The 21638-nt window shown below is 37.8% G+C and overlaps 1 long non-coding RNA gene across 1 annotated transcript; it reads right to left on the reverse strand.

Moving 5' to 3' along the window:
• Positions 1 to 3122: 3122 nt before the first annotated feature.
• LOC117598772 (uncharacterized) lies at positions 3123 to 21367 on the reverse strand. Its single transcript, XR_008303433.1, has 2 exons — positions 19738 to 21367; positions 3123 to 3623 (listed from the first exon to the last, which is right to left on the reverse strand). It is a non-coding gene; the product is annotated as an uncharacterized LOC117598772 (long non-coding RNA).
• Between the last annotated feature and the right edge of the window lie 271 nt (positions 21368 to 21638).

Genomic DNA, 21638 nt, shown 5'->3' on the forward strand with positions numbered 1-21638 from the left:
TTAATATTATTATTTAGATTTACTATGTAATATTTTTAAGATTTTGTTACTGTCCACCTCTGCCAATGTGCAGTGTCACTGCTTTACACTACTGTCCAGAGCCAGGTTAAGTATACCGATGTGCTGTAATGCATGCAGTTGAGCATCTAGTGCATTTTGGATCATATCTAGACTGTACATTTCAGTGTTAGAAATCAACTTGTTTAGTATGGAGTTTGTCTGGAAAGCTTTGTAGTCCTAGGGATAATTTCTGTATCACTGGGCCTGTCCAGGTATCTGAGATGCCAACACACACACACACACACACACACACACACACACGAACATCCCTCTCCCTCTGTGCCTCCATGCTGGGTATTATTGCAGTCTTTGATCTATTTGAACAGATTTCAGTTCCCACTAAGCCAACATGGCCTTTCTCAGTCTGTCACGTCCTTCGTCTAACAAACGCGTGTTCACGCACACACACACACTCACACACAAAAGCACATTAACCAGCACAAAGTAAACACTGATTATCCTCGAGGCAGTCACTCAGTTATCTTGACATCCCCAATCAAAGATGTTCAGACTGCTCTCTGGACATTGCTCTCTCTCTCTCTCTCTCTCTCTCTCTCTCTCTCTCAGATAGCTTTATTGGCATGGTAAAGGGCTTTACATTGCCAAAGCATTGGTAACATTACATTACAGACATACACATTTACACACAAGAAGGAAAAAAAAAAAACACACAATGATTTGTTTTATTACCCAAATGTTTCTGGGCATTTTACACAGGTTTACAGTGTTGATGTTATTGTGTGGTTGGTGGTCCTGTTCCACTGGTTACTCTTCTGTCGTGACAGGATTTCACAAAAGTGGCAGCCAGGATTGAGCTTGCTGAGGTTTCTCCTAGCAGCTGTGGGAGTTTGTTCTTGTTTAGCATTAGATTTTTCTCATGGGTTGTGATCAGTCTTTCTCATGGGTTGTGAAGTGGGGAAGAAATATTTCCCTAATATGTGTATAATTAAGGAATGCTGTTTAAAAGTGCAGTTCTGTTTTCACTTTATTTTGTGTGCAGTGGGGGCACAGTCTGTCTTCTTCTGCTAGCCAGGTCTGTCTGTGTCTGCCCGTCTCTATGGAGAGGTTGTGATCACTGAGTCTCTACATGGTCAGGACTTTTCTTAGTTTAGGGTCGATCACTGTGCTCAGGTATTCTGCCAATATATATTCTCTGTTTAGGGACAGATAACATTCTAATTTACTTTTTTGAGCTGTTGCTTCTGTCCAGTGTTTTAGATATTTTTCTTTTTGTGTTTTAATAATTTAACTTTCTCTCTCTCTCTCTCTCTCTCTCACTCATTCTCGTTGTCTGTCTCTTTAATGAAGCGGCATGTCTATACAACTGACAAGTTCTCGCGTCTCACCCAAGTCAATATGGTCCTGACACGTAAGTCAGCCCTCTGTTTAACGGTGGTAGAAGTGAAGGTGGTAGGTGGCTGAAGGTGGTAGAAGTGTACCCACTTCCTTTAAACCAGCTGTGAGGTTCTTGGGTGGCCATGCGCCTGTGTGTATGTGTGTGTGTGTGTGTGTGTGTGTGTGTAGTAACAGGTGGAAGCATGACTATATTATGACAGTTTATGAGTGTGCACTTCTCAGCAGGATAACGCGATTGTTTTTTTTTTTCCATCATGATCATGTTTGTCTATGATTTGATCTGTCAGGTGACTAATAGATGTAAAAATGCATGCTGAGTTGCTGTCATTCATGTGCTTATTAATAAAATGGGAATTTTTAGAGGTGCTGTTTTTGTTAATTTTCTCCCCTAACCCCATTTGTGTAATTTTACATTCATCAAATATCTCAACAAACGCTCCCACTGCTACCTTGAATGCTGTCATGGCCTGACAAAATCGAGTCGATGGCACTGCATTAACATCATTCAGGAAGATGCCTTTTATGGGTAACATCCTTAATATTCATTCAACTTCAGTAACTGCTTCATCCTGGTAAGGATTGTCCGGTGCCTATCGTTGGGAACGCTGGAATCAAGTTGGGAATAGAGCTTGGCTGGGATGCCAGGTCACCTATTGACATGTTTCTTTGAGGTGGGAGGAAACTGGAAAAAACCCAAAGGAAACCAAGCAGACATGGAAAGAACATGCGAAACTCCTCACAGACAGTACGTCCTCAGTAGTGTTATTAATAAACTCAAACACACACCAAACATTTACCCAAACCTTTACACAGACACTAAATCTCCAAGCACACATATACCTTTACAAAGCAACATCTGCTCATATGTGATACTCATATAATACTATATATTTAATATTTTCACAAAGAGGACATCATTTTGAAGGTTGATTGTGAAATAGCTGATATTTTTCTTACATGTTACTAACAAGCCAAACTGTAACATTCATTAATATGTATAACGTGACTACTGCTACTATTACGACTACTACTAACAGTAATAATGATAGTCAAAAATCAATGTATATATACATTAAAACATTTTACAATGTGAATATAAATATATGAGCTGACTGTAAATAACTACAAAAAATGGCTCCAAACCATAAATATTTTAACAAGATTTTATCAAGTATTATGAGTAGGCCAAGTTAAGTGATACTGGCTCTATTGTTTATGTCCTTTGTATACAACTATGTACCTTTGAAGTGAAACACAATCTATACCAATAGTTTAATGGAAAAAGGAATGTTTTTTTGTGCTCAGTAGCCATGTGCTCCAAATCTTCCCATGTATTATAGAAACAAAACTACTAGGCACTGTATTACACATTTATTGTTTTTGGAGTTAGTTGATCATCTCTTAAAATAATATTAAATGAAACATAAAGCCAAGGCTTTGTGAGAATAAAGCACCAGTTTCTATAAATTCATGCAGTTTCATGTGAAACCTTGGTTCTTCGAGTGTGAACACAGGTCTTGAGGTGAGAACACAGACTGTGCACAAAGGAAGTGTTGGCAATTTTTTTTTCTGATTTGTGAAGTTGCTTTTGAGCTGCAGAGAGGCCCAGGCTTAATGATTATACATCTTAATAACCTACACAAATATAAGGAATAAAACATGAAAGGGTGAAATAAGATTAAATAGAATAGTTTCCAAAAACAGCATGTCCTGAAGTGTTTATTTGTCTTATGCCACAACAATTTGCCAACAATTACATTTTTTTATTACTAAAACAACATCATGTCAAACTTTGTATCCATTTATAGTTACACTACAAGTCCAAAGGTATGTAGATGGTTGACCTTTGAACATTCCATTCCAAAACCATAGGCATTAATATGGTTTCGGTCCCCCCTTTGCTGCTATAACAGGTTCCACTCTTCTGGAAAGGCTTTCCACCAGATTTTGGAGTGTGGGACTTTGTGCCCATTCAGCCACAAGAGCATTAGTGAGGTCGTGCACTGATTTTTGGCAAGAAGGTCTGATGCAAAGTTGATGTTCAGAGATGTTCAGTGGGGTTGAGGCCAGGGCTCTGTACAGGCTACTCAGGTTCTTCCACACCAAACTTGGCAAACCATGTCTTCAAGGAGCTCGGCTTTGTGCACAGGCACTTTGTCATGCTGGAACATGTTTGGGCCTCTTCGTTCCAGGGAAGAGCTACAATGCTTAATGTTACAACATAAAAAGACATTCTAGAAAACAAGCAAACAAATAAACAAACAAAAAAACAACAGTTTGGGGAAGACCCTCATATGTATGTTATGGTCAGGTGTCCACACTTTTGGCCATATAGTGTACATTTAACATTGTGGAATATCTGCAAAAGTCTGCAGAAAACAAAAAAAACCCTGCAGCTTATGTTACCGAGAACCTGGAAATTACAACGTCCTCTGTCCTGAAGACTTCGCCATGGTGGAAAACTTACTGACTGTTAAATGTGTCCTTAAAGAAAGTGTCACTATATCAACAATTTTACATTTTAATCCATTTATTATTGGCTTTAGATTACGTGGAATGTCCATACAAGTCCCTTTCTAAGTTGTTACTAAAGAGTGCATAATAATATAAACCTTTTATTTATGGGCTCGTAATTGTTGCATTTTGCTTCATATGAGTGCCTGCACATTCTCTCTTATTATCAATGTACTGTATATGCTGCATGAATTTCAAGCTTTATTGGATTGATGACCTACTGACGACTATTTTTTGTAATTTATTTAGTGCATCCTGTGTATAAAGCCTAATAAAGCTTTGTCACTTTCGTTACAAAGTATGTATACTGCTATGAGGGCATCCACATATTTGTTATTTATAGTGTTATGAAGCGTCATCTGTCCACTATAGTTTTCCAGAAAAAAAATGTCTGTGTGTGTTTATATTGTTTTCTTTTACTCTATCACCTCAAGACTTTATATGGAGGCCAGTGTTTATAGTTACAGTGTGCTTAAATGTGTGGGGATTATATAGCTGCCTCACCAGATCCCATTTATACCCTTAAACTGATGAAAAAGTCCAGCAAACACAATACCAAGAATTTATAACATCACTATATATCCTCTTTGCTGTCTAACTACTGTGTATATAGTTTTCACACAGATTTAAAAGGATGGCATCTCTGCAGGGAGCTGGAAGTCATATTAAAGGGCAGTATTTATGATACACATGCCAGCAAAGTAATGCCTTCATATCTCAGCAGCAGGCTGGTAGTGTAACAGCCTTCACAACAAACCTTTGATCCTTCCTTAATAGTAAAACATCCACTGAAATGCCAGTTTCACTAATGGCTTGGATACAGCTATCATATACCTAATAAAATAGCAACTTAGTAATTATGGGGGGAAAAAATTAAAATACCAAGAGTTGTCAGTTTATTATGTATAGATCACAAGACAGTGCTGAAATACTGATGATTAACTGATTAATAATGATTACGCTATTCTTGACTGTTGCAAATGAAAGTCAGAAAGTTAGAATTCACTACCAATAATTGTCTTTATACAATTAAATATTCGTTTCTCACATCCGTGACTGCAATTTCCAGACCTGCAGACTACAGTTCCCATGATCTTCAGCCCATGACCTCATCACATGACCTCTAGTCATACCTGCTCACATTTACCTGATTACTGATGAATGACACTCAGCTGTTTGCAATCACATTACCCCCTTTAAATACTGATTAGTGTTTACTGAGTTAGTCTTGTCTAGCTTATACCTGTTTGCTGATCACCTGACCATTTGTCTGTCCCACATTTCTGAGTATTGCCTAGCCCTTTGGTTTGTATGCTGTATTGGTTTTAAATAATAAAACCAGAAAACCTGCAAACCATAACCTATAAACTGTAGTGTCAGGTCTTTTCTGACACTGTATTAGGAGCGCACTAGTGATGTGACGTTCATGAACCATTCAGCTCAGCTCTTTTAGGTTCTTTAGGTGACATTGACGGCCAAAACACATGTGGGAGCCGTTTTTCTTTCTTTCTTTCTTTCTTTAAAAGTAGGAGATTGTGTTATTCTTTCATTCATTTATTCATTCATTTATCTTAAGTAACTGCTTAAATGTTTCCATGGAAACCTCTTTTCAACATCTGAGCTGTTCGCTTGCGTGAATGCAGAGACGTGTGTTCTCTCAGCTGTGCATGAGAGACAAGTGTGAATAGTTATCAGGATAAATGGAAATAAATCTTTTTAATGAAGCGCAGACATAGCAGACACAATAACAAAGCACTGATGCTCTCTGTTTTTTGCATCAATGCATGTTTGTAATGCCTTACTGATGTAGATTAACCATTATTGAAATTGTATTTTAGAAAAAAAGTTATGTTATTTTGTTCATTTGAAGGTAGAATAAAATTTCATTAAACTATTTCAGCCAGAGTTAGACAAAGAATAGTCACTGGTTAAAACGTCTTCTTTATCTCGAATCAGGAGCGGCTACATGGGTTTAAAAAAACACGCTTCTCCTAAACATTTTGTTTTTGGCTTCCTGGTAGAACCGTAACAATACAGTGTGCCGAATCCACCAAGTCAGAGTACCACACACCAGTACTAATGATAATTATGTTTCAGTTATTGTACTTTTATAATGTTGAATGTTTTAATCAACAGAAAATGGAACTCTTGGGTACATATTCAAGCAATTCTTATTTTTGCTGCAACGAAAATATACAGTATCTTATTGAGACACTAGCATATTATATGAAATTTAAATTTTTATATATTGTTACACCCCTAATATACACTATATTGCCTGATAAATATTGTTATAAAAGGAACATCTGTGAAACATCTGTGTGAGTCATTACACAATTTGAAAAAGGAAAAAAAAAACAATAAAGCTAACTGTGAGCAAGCAGCATATTCTTATATGTTTCAAGTTCAAACATCATGTAAAATTAATCAAAATTTTAAAATTTTGACTCCTTTGGACATATCTGTTACATATCTGCTTTACTACCATATGTGCTTGCTGTATACATTATTGGGAAACTTTACAACTTATATCTTAGCCAGAGACAGTCTCAGTCTGCCAAAGTCTTTTGTCTTAAGCAAAGTGTGACGTGACGTGCTAACTGTCATCAGTGATTACATGCTGTTGGATTTCTGGTGAAAAAAAAAAAATGATACTGATAAAAAGTTCATCTGCATGTGAACCCTTTTTGTAGTTAATGGCCCTGGGCAATGTCTGAGAATGGCATGACATCATAGCTAGATGGCTATGCAAACATAGATAAGCTTATCTTTAGTTCCAACAGAGATGTCAGTTTAAATCGTACCCTGTGTCAAACCGTTACCCCGAACTGTCAACAGCTACAGCTCTACGAGAGCATGATAACAGGATTATACATATCTTCAGAAGTTGGCTTTTGTTGCAAAGTTGTGTCTCAATCAATATATCTACTTCTTCTTCGTCTCCTCTTGCTTTCCACTTGCTGTTTACTCTCTTGCATGCATACCACATCCATGTGTTCTTGCCTCTAGGCAGTATTTGGAACACATACAGAAGGCCACATCTGCTGAATCCTTGAATGGAATTTGTGTTTGGGATATACGCAGGCCTGAATTTATTTTGTGCAACCATCTTGAAACTCCTGTAGAACATGCAGAAGCTCTTTCAGCTTCTGGTGCTTTAGTTACCGTTGGCTCATATTCAGTTACTATATTCATATTATATGGCCAGGAATGTAGTACATTGCTGACTTTGTCTATTTTTAAAGGACCAGGCTTGGATCACATCGAAATGTAATTGAATCTATGCTATGATGCTAATGTTTCCAAAAGAGCTGAGGCAACTTTTTCTCTGATAAATATGGATGATGATTTAGCAGCTAGACTCTTGCAGAATCTATTATACATCTGATACCGTATCCGTGTCCTGTCATGGCTGTGTACGTGTACTCCTACACATACACACACAAACAGATTGCACAAACCCTGTCTTGGTTTTACATTTATTCATTTGGCAGCTGCATTTATTCAAAGTGATTTACAACTGACAGAGGGTACACTCAAAGCAGCCCTTCAGCGCTTCTCCAGCAGTCCTGGGATTTGACCTCACAAAATTCTGATGAATGCCTCAGAAACTTAACCATTTGGGGTCAACAAGGCAAAAAAAGATGCAGATAGTTAAACATAAATTGACGAAAATATAAATATAGATAGACAAACTCTGGTGGTGAACAGACTTTCAGACTAATCTGTGCCTGGTGTGTGTGTGTGTGTGTGTGTGTGTTGTACTGCACTTTGAACATTCTTTTTTCAGTTATGTTGTCTAGAACCCAGCAGTGTCAACAGAAAGTTCTCAATAAACAAAAGAAGGAAATGAGATGAGACAGAAATAGAGAGAAAGAGTGCAAGTCAGAAACCAGAACTGAAATCTATCTCTACTTTAAAGAGAGAAGTATATAAGCCTCATTTTGCCTATGATGCCACTGACACTAATTGTTTATTATTAAAGAAATGCTCTTCTGCAATCTTTCTCATCTCCATTTCACTCTCATGATCTGTAGAAACTCTGAAAGCTACATAGATGCTGTTATTCATTCAGACAGTGAAAGAGGGTCTACTCACTAATACAAAACACTGGCATTTGATGTCACCCAGAAAGCTGAACCACATAGGACATGAACTCTGACACTAATTGAAATATGTATGTATGTATGTATGTATGTATGTAAGTGTATGTGTGTGTGTGTATTCCAATGCATTTGAATGTGTGTGTGTGTGTGTGTGTATTCCGATGCATTTGAATGTGTGCAGGATGTGGGCTGGGTTAAAAGCTTGTGTCAAAAATATGGACACAAGACCGACGTTTTTCATGATCTGAAAGACATTTTAATCTGAAGGCTGACATTTGAAAATTGCTTTGTAGAAAAATTTGAGGAGTTAATGACTATGTGACAACAAAAATATTACATTTTAAAAGTAGTCAGCCAATAAGTGCTCAGCATACAACATATCCTTAGAGACTATTGTATAGATGTTTCATGAATCTGATTGAGAGAATGCCAAGAGCTTCATATAATATAAGGTAGTTTTGATTTGTATCATACTTGATTATGCCATAATTCCATGTGTTTTCATAGTTTTGATTCCTTCTTATAATACTTATAAGTATGCATGATTCAGCATGAAGTGGTTCTTTGCAAGACTGAGAGATCGAATACCAAAAATTCTATAATTCTGATCAGGAGTCCATGAGAGAATAATTGGCCCTGCTGTCTGAGAAGGATGGCATTCCTCTCTTCCCTGTCAATTAGATCAACACGCTGGCGTCTGGGAGCTCATATATACAGGCAGAGGGAAGTTAGTTTCTCCTCCAAGTGCATTCAGCTGTCCTGCACTTCGAAAAGATACTTTCGCTGGCTTGACGTTCCTCCAAGAAAGTGATAGGGGAGAACTGGCAATTACTAGCTTGAGAGAGAAATGGGGTTAATAAAATAAGCATGATTTACCATAATATTGTATTTGCATTAAGTTTTTGTCTGAATTTGCAGCCAGTTTTGTGTGATTTATCGAAACTCTCCTCTTTGCTTCAAGACCAAAGATCTATTATGTGACCCAATAGCCAGAAGTAAAATGTAACGTAAAAATCACCAGTTCATTTACTAGATTAATGTGTCATCATTCATAAATTCATAAACAGAGCTTGGTGTAGAAGTAGAAGAACAAATAGGCAAATTTTGTGTGTGTGTGTGTGTGAGAGAGAGAGAGAGAGAGAGAGAGAGAGAGAGAATGTGCCTCCTTGCTGAACTATAGGCAAAATGTTCACATTGTGTCACGTGATTATTATTTGTTGAGTCACATACTCTACAGCTTTGGGGAAATCTTTTGTGCTTCCAGTCTGCCTGTGTGCATGTGTTTGTATGTGTATTAGTGTTTGTTAGTGTGTAACCCATTGAAAGACAGTCGAGCTAATGTGTCCAGAGAAGAGCACTGTATTATTTATAAGCCTTCAACAGAAAGAGTGGTCCGTGTACACAGTATTTTCAGCAGACAAACACAAACAAATCTTTAAAAACACTTTCTGAATAAGAAGTGACTTTGCCTAGCTCCGTCTCAAAATTACATCTGTATTAATTAATTGGAATCCATTTTGGTTTAGGCAAATTAATTGGAAACTGATCCAGCTCTTCTCACCCGCAGCCATAGACATGTCCTAACCTGCCTATTCAAACTCAGCAAAACAGCATGTCTGGACATGTCCTAATTCTTACTAAGCTTCATTCTGAACTATTGACTTACAACATACCCTAGGGCAATACTGTTTAATAGATGTCTTCTATAATTAGAATTTCGATTTGACAAGTAATGGTCATTGAGAAACATGTCCATTGAGACAATATACATAGATAAAAGTTAAAAAGAAAAATCACTTACAGCTGTTGGGCTAATTGCTAGCCTATTGAAGTCACCCTAAAGTTTATAAAAATTGTATGTGTGATTAGCTATTAGGCTATTCCACAGTTAGCAAGACAGCAATCTGAAAAAATGAAGACATCTTGCTACAACAGAATCTATGCATCATAGTGTTTGGGAGTTTTCTTAAATGGCCAATTTTCTAGTAACAATAAATAGGTTCCAGTCCTGGAATGCCACTGTTTGGTAATTTCCCTGTTTAAAGACACCTGATTCATCTCACAATTTAATTATCAAACTTAGTAGATGCATTAATGCAGGGAAAATAACAAACTGTGCTGGACTCACGTAGAGCGTGGCTAAATTGGTAGCCCATAATTGCACCTCTTCCATTTTGCACATAATCTATATTCTATGTATATATTCACTACAGTTTTGTACATATGTGTAATTGCTTATTTTAACTTATTTTAATACCCCTCTGCTGCTATATTGTCTTTTGTTTTATATACTCTATTGTCTCTTGTTTGCTTATATGCTACTCTATATTGTCTTGTCTTAAAATATGCCTTGCAACTCCAGCTCTGACCTCAAATCACATGTATTAATGCAGACTTGAATCGTATCTATGAATCATATCTAGCTCATTTTGGTTTAATTTAATTTGGCACATTGTGGGTATTTTGACCAAATTGTCAATTTTACTATTTTCACACATGCCTCAGATGTGTTCCTCATCATCTTTTCTATCTCTCAGTAATGCAGTCCTGTTCATGCCATGATCAGGGACCTCAATGTTGTAGTAATTATGAGCTCATTAACTGCAGACTTGGTCAAAGAACTCCTTCAGGCTCACTTTACAGCTAATTGCCATTTTGGTAACAAGCAGCCTTGTTTTTGGGAGTCAGAAAGTTGCAATAGGTTCCTCCTGATTATACATTAACAACACCAGATAAGGCAGCACGTCCCGGAATGGCAGATATTGAAATACAGTCACTGGTGAGATCTAATTTATGAAGCTCCCTCAGGGCTGTGAACTCATGTCACATAAATAGGGAAAGAATTGTGTGTCACCTCCAAGGTAGAGGTCGACACATTTGACATATGAAGCCTCATAGAAACCTCCTCTCTAGCTCTTTCTCGCTGTCCCTGTCTATCTTTCTGACACCTGACCTACATGACCCAAATCAGACTTTACTCTCTAGAGCTCCGCAACAATTAATGAGAGAGCTTTTTTGCTGTTGCGGCATGATACCACTGGTACATAAGATTCCCAGCAGTAACTGCCATCTTCCCCTGGATCATTGACTCTTTGGTAATGAGCTGTAACCAGTTTAACTAATGAAAAACCAATTAAAAGGAAAATGATCTATGATTAGCTAGGAAAATATGTAGCTTCACCCAGGAGGGCTTATCTACGGCTGTGGAAAACGCAAAGTGGAACCCAAACTTACAAAGCAAATGGCGGGTTTTTAAGACACTGCATATAAACATTATAGCATGACATGTAATAGTACTAATAATTTGGTCATTTCTTCAAAATGAAATTGCTAAAAAATACCATTAGCATATTTAGTAATGCATGAGCCATGGTTGTTTGCCTGATTAATTGTTTCTCAGTACACATAGATCTTACAAGGCTCTCATGATGCACACCTTGGCATTTGAGTTTTTCTTTTTCTTTTTTTTAGACAGAACAGGCTTGAAGAGGCACAGAAATGCCAATGATCATGTGTTCTAGCTGCCAAAATGTCAGAGTCTAATGCAGTCTAATGTTACATACCCATGTTAATGGTATGAGGTTGACAGAAAACCAGAAATTCAGTGCTTTTTGAAGAGACGGCTACAGAAATCTCTGTCTATGTTGAATACCACACACTGCCTTCTGTCCAACGTTACATTTTCTTAGCTTTTCCTGCCATTTTTTTCCTGGTTCTTTTAGCTGATGCACAAACTGTATTCATTCAATTCGGTTTTATTTGTATAGTGCTTTTAACAGTAGATATTGTCACAAAGCAGATTTGCAGAAATAACATGTATTATAGAACAACTGTTTGACTGTTTGAGAGACAACATGAAGCTTGACTCCACAGCTGTGTTTTTTTTTTTTTTTTTTACCCTTCTGTTTTCTTTTCCACTGCTTGTAAATTGAAATGATGTGGACCTTTTCATTTCCTCAGCTTTGACTTTACAGTAGCATCTAGACAAATCACCATAGCAACGTTTACATGAACTTTTTTGCCTTGGTCTGCAGCTTCCACAGCAGTCATTATCTATTGCACATTACTGCATATTATTATTATTATTATTATTATTATTATTATTATTTTTACCATCAGCATATGAATGCATTGTAAGAGAGACTGACACACACCAGCATGTCTCCTCATCCTTCCCATTAGGCAGAGGCACACTTTTCATTCTTCAGCATGTGCCGAGCTGGTAGGAACTGCATATCTGACAGTAACCTTCCTCAGAGACTCAGAGACTCACAAACAGTCAATATAGATGGTGCAATGTAGGAAAAAGGAGATCCACAGAGTTATGGAGCACAGAGGAAAAGCATAAGGTTACAGCCAGAGACACTGTGTCGGTTGATTTGGTGTTTTGCAAGGCTAAACTTCACTGGTGAATACTCCCTTTTGGCAATGCTCAGGGTAAATGATATACAGGTTAATTGTGCAAGTCATTAAAAAAAGGAACTGAAATACACAGAAATCTAGAAAAAGTTCCTGGAAGCTGTTAAAATTGGCTGAACACTGGCAGCTTTGGAATTAAGGACTGGTCCTAAATCTCAGCATAGTTTAAACTGAAAAAGCAATGATGAAAAAGTAATGAGATTGCACCACAGGAATGCGGTTAAACCATCACATTTTAAGTGTGTCAAATCATTACTCATCCATGTCCTAGTTCAAACCTGTTTTCTTGGTAGTCATTCTCCATTTCATTAGGGACACTTGTACACCTGCTTATTCATGCGATTATCCAATCTGTTACAGTGGTCACAGGCTCACCTAAACTGAACAGTTGAAGATTGGAAAAATGTCGACTGCTCTTTTTCCAGTCTTTAGCTGCTCGGTTTCGGTGAGACAGTGGCCACTGTAGCCTCAGATTCCCATTCTAGGCTGATAGGACTGGAACCTGATGTAATCTTCTGCTGTTGTGGCCCATTTGCCTGAAGGTTTGATGTAATGAGTGTTCTGAGATGTTTTCTGCTCACCACAGGGGTGGTTATTTGAGTTATTGTTGCCTTCCTGTCAGCTCAAACCAGTCTGGAGATTCTCCTCTGACCTCTCTCATCACCAAGGTGTTTTCACCCTCATAACTGTCACTCACTGGATGTTTTTTTTTTTGTTTTTCACAACATTCTGTGTAAACTCTGGAAACTGTTGTGCATGAAAATCTCAGGAGATCAGCAGTTTCTGAAATACTCAAACCAGCCCATCTAGTACCAACAACCACTCTACGGTCAAATTCACTAAGGTCATATTTTTCCTCATTCTGATGTTTGATTTGAACTGAAGCTCTTGACCTTTATCTGCATGATTTTATACCGTGTGCTGCTGCAACATGATTGGCTGATTGGATAATTGTGTACAAGTGTTCCTAATAAGGTGGCCAGTGAGGCTATGTCTTAGTTCAAATATGTTTTCTTACTAGTCATTCTATATATCCTGTACACACTTACTTTATTGAACTCTCCCATTGCACTTCAAATCTTAAAAATAAAAACAGTTAAAAACAGCCAAAAAGATTAGAGTGAAAACAAATATTTTCATCAGTACCAAGGCTGTGATTCAGGGAAAGCTTATTATTTGTGAAAGCTGATACCACCAGTAAGCAGAAGAGCTCCTCACACATCCCTCCCCTCCTCACTCCTCTGCTTCCTTCATATTGGCTTACAGGCTCCCTGTGGCCTGTTTGTGTCCTGTGGCCTCTGTAATGGTGGACTTGCTCATTATAATGCCTGAGCTTTAACACTCAGCTAATTAATTCCCCTGGTAAAACAAGCTATTACAACTTTGGTGCAGGTAAGGGAACATGGCACATATCTCGACTCGAGGACCGAGAGGCTCTCTCATAGATGTGTTGGCCTGAATTCCAAATAACAAGGTATGCAGGATGAATTGCATACAAAAATGTAGACCAGGGACATGAGACATTAAAAGAATGGAAGAATGAATATGTGGAGAAGGTATCTGCAGTCACCTGCTTGAGTCTTCTGTCTCTCCTGCAAACAACAACTGCTCACACAAACACACACACACACACACACGATCAAACCCATTATTGTCATTGTCTAGCCAGGGCACAGGGGTTAGCCAGTTAGCAGGACAGGATGATGTGGATTTGTGAGCTGTTGAAGGAGCCTGTGTGCAGATTTGATGCTGCAAAAATAGCAAGGCTAATCAGAAGAGGGCTGAGTGCTAAGAATAGACAAGTACGTTCTTCAAGAGAAAGACACTGGGCATTTTGACACAGAGGAGAAGTTGGCAACCATTAAAGCTTGAGATTAAAACTCACATCATTTGTTAACATGTCTGGAATTATAAAATAGGAGTGCATTCTGGGTAAAATACAATCAGTTTGAGCTGTATGTTGATTATAAGCAGGGTGTTATTAGCGAGCCAGATTAACACCCCTGTACCACTATTAGAGAGATGGACTTGGCATTTCCCTACTCCCAGGTATATGATATGAGAAGATTAAGGTCAGTTTTATTATATGATATACCCTAAACATGATACAGATAATGTAGCCACTCAGCGCTAATAAAGGATTTGTATTGTCAAGGCACACAGAAAAGAATGAGTTTAGCTTTTGCTTCAGTATCTTTGATAAATATTGCATGCTTTGTTTTATAGGTTCAAGACTCTCATGTAGACATCATGTATTAAAATCCAATATAAACCATTTTAGGATTTTCCTCTTCATAACTTGAAATTGAAGTTTCCAGACTTGATTCTTCGTGAGCTTCATATTTTATGAGATGAAATAAAAAGTTAAACATTTGAGAACACAATATGTTTTTTTCCCTATAACGCATCAGTTTGACATGCTAGATAGAATCTTTCTTCCTCTCTGCTTTCTGTGATGCTGTCATCTATAAAAGTTTCAGCTAGTATTGACTTGGGCAAAACCCAGAGCATGAAATCAGGCACTAAAAATGCATGGGACCTCTTCTTGGTGTTATAAAAGAATGAGAACATTGACCCATCTAGAAGGAAATTGATAGCTCTGTGCTGTGGAAAAAAATATGCAGTGAAAGTGTGTTAATATGCACCCATTATATGTCTGTACATCAGCCCCCTCTTTTTTTTTCTCTTTCTGTGTGGATAGCAAAAGCAGTGACAGTTGGGAACACCATGTCTGATATTATTCATGTGAGGTCAAAAAGTCTGTATTAGTCGCTCGGCTCTGTGTACTCCATTCCCACCCACTACACTTCTACAACATTAATTAATCATACCGACCAGCGTCACACCCAGAGGATAGCTACAAACATCAGCCCACAATCAAACTTTTTTTTTTTTTTTTACCTTTTAGACCTGCTGTAGCTAGTGCTTGTTTTGCCTTGCATTCATAATTGGCTGTGTCTTTTGCAAGCAGTCTGACCCATCAAAGAGCTGGGTCAGCATTCGTAGGAGACTTGTAGGAGGCACTAGCTTGGCTATCAACTGCTGACTAAACTGCAAGTGCATTCTGATTAGCAGCAAGGGCCTGTGAGATAATCACCCTGGCAGAAAGTAGTTTTCTGTATTAAGCGTTGTAAAGACCTTTCATTTTCTTTCTTTCTCTCTCTCTCTCTCTCCCTGTCTGTTTTTCTTTTCTTTCACATTTCCCAGGCTTGGGCAGAATATTCTGCAAAAGTATTAATGGAATACTGAAAACACTTTCCTAAATGTAATCATGTATTTTATTAAAATGCATAAAAAGGTATTTACGCTGTTTCTTCAAGTTACTGGCCAGTAGTTTTCTTTTTTATGGTTCTCGGTGTTGAACATGGTACCTGTTTACTCTGTACATGTAGTCATGAATCAGTGTGAATGGTCTAGAAATGCATGAAAGACGAAACTGCTGAAGGTGTTTAAACAAACTTTCATTTTACAGTACCATTAATCAGATCAAATCAAATCAGATAACAATTACATTTGTATCAAAAGTATGAAAAATTATAGCCACAAGTGGCAATCTATGGGCTCGAATAGTAGTACCCCAGTGGCCACCACCTTCCAAATTACACAGAACACTAAAATGACCATAGATGAACATACTTTTCAAGTTTTATGAAAACCCTGTCAAATGTTTGCTGTAATTTGATTGGCCAATAGTGGCCAGCTAATCCAGTCATCCATGGCAAATCCATTACAGACTACCATGAGAGTGTAGCATACAAAATTTCAACTCAATCAGATTTACTGTTACAGAGATGCAGGTATTTGAATATTATAGACCCCCATTGTTACATGCATTAAAATTGATTGGCTACCTCAAAGTTGTTTTTGATGTTTTTTGGTAGATTTAAAACATGATGACATTGTAATCATTTGAAAGCTGTTGTCATTGGTAATTGCAAAAACACACCCTTATTTCGCAAAAAATTGGATTATTTACCTGCATTATCAGAACAGAATTTCCACAAACCAAAGGTGCCAAAGTCTGTCATGGTTGTTTGTTTGACCCATTGCCACTTACCATTGCTCTCTTAGTGTGCAACATAAACATGATGGAAATGATTTTAAATTAGTTAATAAACAGGTATTGGTGGAGTATCTTTTAAAGAGCTTATTTTTTTTAGTTAAAAAATGTGATAAATGAAGAAGCATTCCTTAAAATGTAAAATGTACCTGTATTTTGAGTGCTGCCTTTTCAAAAGGTATTGTGGACTGAATACAAATACGTACGTCACTTATTCCATTACAACCAAACCCTCCACCTCTCTTCCCTCTGTTTTTCAGTCTCTCTCTCTCTCTCTCTCTCTCCCTCTACTAACCTTTCTTCAACCAACTCTAAGTCCCTGAGGCGGTTTTACTCTTTCACAGCAAGTAAGGTACTTTCAAACAGGAGTGCTCAGGAGAGGCTCCTTGTTATTTCTTATTCTGTTTAAATGCAGCAAAGGATCATTCAGACATGTCAAAAATGTCAGGGTAAACAATAAGTAATGTTGAAACAGTGGGTCTGTCATTTTAGGCTCTACTGAATGCATTTCAATGAGTGTTTTCAGCATAAATAAGGAAATGACAGCCCGGGGCATACTGAATGCCATAACTAGGGCAAACTCTTAATTCTTCCATACTAGCCGTAATTAAGCCTGGATTTATGAGACCTAGTTTGGAATATCTTTAAACTTTAAGTTAATGACATCTCTCTCTCTCTCTCTCTCTGTATGTGTGTGTATATATATATATATATATATATACACACACACACACATGTATACTTTCGTACATACGTACATACAGTATATATAGTGGACTGTAGTTCAAACAAAGGGAAATTAGTATATGAATATGAGTGAAGGTTATGCCCTTTACACATATACACAATACACAAGCATAGCCATATACTTCAACCATACCATGTCTCAAGATGTTACATGACAATGTGGCTAAAGTGATTCATCTGAACACTGTTTTTTTGGAAACTCTGTAGTATAATGGTTGCAACCTTCAGGCTTACAGAGTACAACAGAGCGGCATAAAGAGCAGTGGTGGATTTTAGCACATGCATAAAGGGTTCAGTGTTAATCGATATATTACAGTGAGCCTCGATTATATGACCTGTAGTACAGTGAATCTGAATGCGGTAGGTGGGTGAGAATCAGGACTACTGTAGTTGGGCTGTCAACCTACAAAATAAGACTATTATTATGTCTTCTGCAGACTAGAGATTAACATTGCCCTTTAGTCAGTACCTCTTTAAGTATCTGCAAAGTGTTCCCCCTCCCTACATGACTAGTCAAACCCTTTAAATAAATCACTGTCCTATCACCAGACAGGTGCAGTCTGTATTAGAATCCCTGGTCTGTAAGAGCTCAAATTGTTAAACCAATAGATTGTGCTTCTAAAACAAATGGTCTAGTCATAACTCAACAGAAACACTGAAGAAACATGCATTACCTCAGTGCCATTTGTCATACATCTAGCACTTGATGTTCTATTTTATGAAGCATATTTAGGTGGTATCTACTCCTTGGATGATCAAATAGGACCTTTGCTTACACTAAGAGTTCTCTCTCTCTCTCTCTCTCTCTCTCTCTCTATCTTCTTTCCAATACTTCAAATATGGCACAGTCCATGGTAAAGATTAACCCATAAATCTGTGAGTAAAAAGAGACAACCCATAATGCACCACAATGTTACAGGTACTAGTGGCAGACTTTCATGAGTTGTGCAGAAGGGGATTAACTCAAGCACCAGCACACACAAGCTCACAGAAAAAAATATCTGCTGTGTGTCTTGGGGTGGGATGTGTTTGGTTTTGGTTTGTAGAAATCACTGTTTCTACAGTGTCAGTTTGGTATTTAAACAGGCTGCAGTGGGGGGAAGATGGTCTCAGATGAGGCCAATAAGGCACCTAGCTAATCAATGGTTCCATGCAGAACATGTCCCATATTGTCCCATATTGCACATCAACAATCTCAAGGCTATCAGCAAAGCAGCCATATGACTTGTAATTACATAACACCATGACCAATAGGCTATGACCTGTATGCTATTTGTTGCATGGGCATCAGTTCATAGCATGCATTACTGGATTCAGACTTACTGGGTTCAGACCTGCGGTTTCTGGCACAGTCTGTCCAATTGGTCTTGGAAAATGTGTGGGGTTGGTATTGGAAGCCACTCCACTGCTTAGGCTATTCTGGGCAGAACTACATGGGACTGACACTAGCCTAAGCATGTATTTAGTAGATCACAAGTCAAGGATTTATACTGATTATACAACCAGGTATAGAGTTGACTAATTTCTAACAACCAATTTTTTTTTAAAAAAGCTAAGTCAGCTACCTTGTTAGAGAACTTGGCTACAGGTTAATTATAGCTAGCTAGCTTATTAACAAACTTGGCCACTGGTTGTAATAACAGAAATAATTTACCTAACAATAACTAGTTTCCTACCATATTTCTGGTGGAATATGAAATATATGTTACCTGGATTACTAACAAACTACAAACCTACATACTTGGCTACTTTTTCAGTTACAAAATATAATATTATCTGAACATTAACAAGCTTCCTAGTGAGCTTGGCTATAGTCTTATTAATTGCATGATATAAAGTTAGGCATGCAGTAGCTAGCTTGTTAACAAATTTTGCTAGCTATTGACACCAAATAACTATTAGCACACTGCAGCTATGATTTCTTTATTAGCATTTCCTTAAATGCAGATATTATTAGTGTGAAAATGACCAGGGACCAGTGAAAATAATAAAAGTTACCAGTGATCTTAGTTACCTATTAATAACCCTCTTATATGCATTAGCTCATTAATGTCAGTTTGAGATCAATTTTAATTAATCAGCCACCCAATAAACATGGTGCTATGAAAGTGACTCATCACAGACTTCATAGAAGACCAATGGTGCATAAGGGTTAGTGCTATGCGCACTGTGGCACAGTCTTCACATTTTCTTACTGCAATATTGTACATAGTCTCAAAGTGATCTAAAGGAAAAAAAATTTGTTGTACAAGACCATGTTTTTGGTAATTTATGTATTAATGATTTCTTACAGATTTAGTTTTAATGTGAGAGAAATGATTTGGAACACAGTTCTGCTCTCCTTATCTCTATTTCAGTCCAATAAAAAACAACCAAAGTTAAATTTAATTTTGAAACATATTCTCCCTTTTTCTCCATGAACAAAGATATGAGTCACTCGTAAATAGGCAGCACTGGCAAAAACACACTCAATACCTTATTAGGTGATTAGATACAGATCTGCCCTGGTAGTCCATGGCTCTGGGAAGGCTCTGCTAAGAGAAAAATGATCCTCCGCAATGTTCCCACGTCGACATCACCTCCCCGCTGCTATGCATACTAATGTCAGCATTAGTTGTGCTCTGTGCTGACATCAGAGGATGCCAGTCAGTCACGAAGTCTTCACCACACGGCTTCAGAAGTGATGGCCTTGAGGACACACTGTTGCCATGTTTCAGCCTTTCTTCAATACTTATATTGCTGCTGGTGCTATTTCTCTGCTCATGAAACCAAGTGTGGGATGCCAAATGAAAATAGTAGCAATGGTAACATTTTAGTAATCACTGAAATTAAATACTAAATCACCCAGGAATCATGTACTTGATATCTTTTGGTACTACCAGATTATTGTATGGTTAAATAAACAAATAGACAAACAAATAACCCAAGAAGTTCAATTAAAATTAAGTACTTCTTACCACTAATTCATTAATAGCTGCCGAAATGTTGTATATAATGTGATACTAAAAATATATAGCCAACTGTTAGAAACCAGCACCTACATTTCTAAAAACATGTAGTTATTCTACTCTGTTTGTTTCCTATCAAACTATTTTGAAATGCTCTGATGTTGTATTGCCTAATATCATGGTTTTAAATGTCTGTGAATAAAACATCCCAGATCATAGCCAAGTCCTGTTTGGTTCCTCTGTGGTTAATCATTGCCAGGGACTTGATGTCTGAAGGACCAGGAACACGTTATGCCATGCCAGCCTCTTAGCAATGCAAATAACTGATAGGACTTATCCAGCCACTGTTGATTTTTCCTCCTGTGACTTTCCATAATTATCACATACCACCCTGTTGTTGGACCAGATGGAAGAAGGCGAGTGAAGGAGAGAATAGGTGGAGTAGCATGGACAGGTGAGGGTGGAGCATGCAGGGTTTCCATAAGCTGGTGTGAATCGACCCTTCTGCTCCTGCAGCTTTTGTTATCCTCTCAGAGATAAGGTGGCAGTGACCTTTCAATTCGTTAAGGGGGAAAAATGAAATGGGCAAATTTTCCATCCGCTTGACCTTTCGCTGAGTACCATCTGTCTCTTTTTCTCCCTCTGTTGGTAATGACTAACATAGATGCTAACTAGAATGTTGACAATGCAAAACCATGAGGTTTCACCAAGTTCTGCCTTCTGTCCCCTAATGCTCATCTTTGGGACTAAGATACTATATTTATTCCTCCTGTGTAATGTCTGCCTTATGAATTGCAACATTCATTTGTCATAATCTCACTTGACACTTCATTCAGCGACCCTGACTTAACTCAAAAAAGCATTCACTCTTCAACAAGGAGATGCTTCTCTTATCAGTTGTTCTTGTTGCAGTAATTTACAGAGTATTTGACTTCGTTCTACAGTGCAAACTTTATAGAAGGTCATGTTCATGGTTAGTTTATCATGTTCTAGGTGGGAGTGTGCTCATGTGTGCATGGTCAGCCAATGGAAGCAGAGTTTGATAATGGACTTCTGACCCTGAGGAGGATATGGAGCTGGCTCACCGAATGTACTCTAACCCTGTTTTCCATCTCCAGTCATATCAATTTTATTTGAGAAGATAAAATCTGGAGTTTTCTTATTACAAATGACCTACTCCCAATGGAAGATGGTTCATTCTTACTTGTTTTATATAGCTGATAAATGTAGACTGACTTTGTAACAGTGAATGTATACATTTATGGTCAGTAATGAGATTTCAAACAGTTTCTTTTATGTCCTGGGCAAGAAAAACTCATAAATACATATGCATGACCAGCCAAGAGACATTGGCAAGTGGGCAGAGCCCACTCTCTGTTACTGTTTACTCTTACAGCCCTTACAGATGAACCTCCGTCCCTCTGGCCC

Source organism: Pangasianodon hypophthalmus, chromosome 13, assembly GCF_027358585.1.
Source record: "Pangasianodon hypophthalmus isolate fPanHyp1 chromosome 13, fPanHyp1.pri, whole genome shotgun sequence".
Lineage (NCBI taxonomy): Eukaryota > Metazoa > Chordata > Actinopteri > Siluriformes > Pangasiidae > Pangasianodon > Pangasianodon hypophthalmus.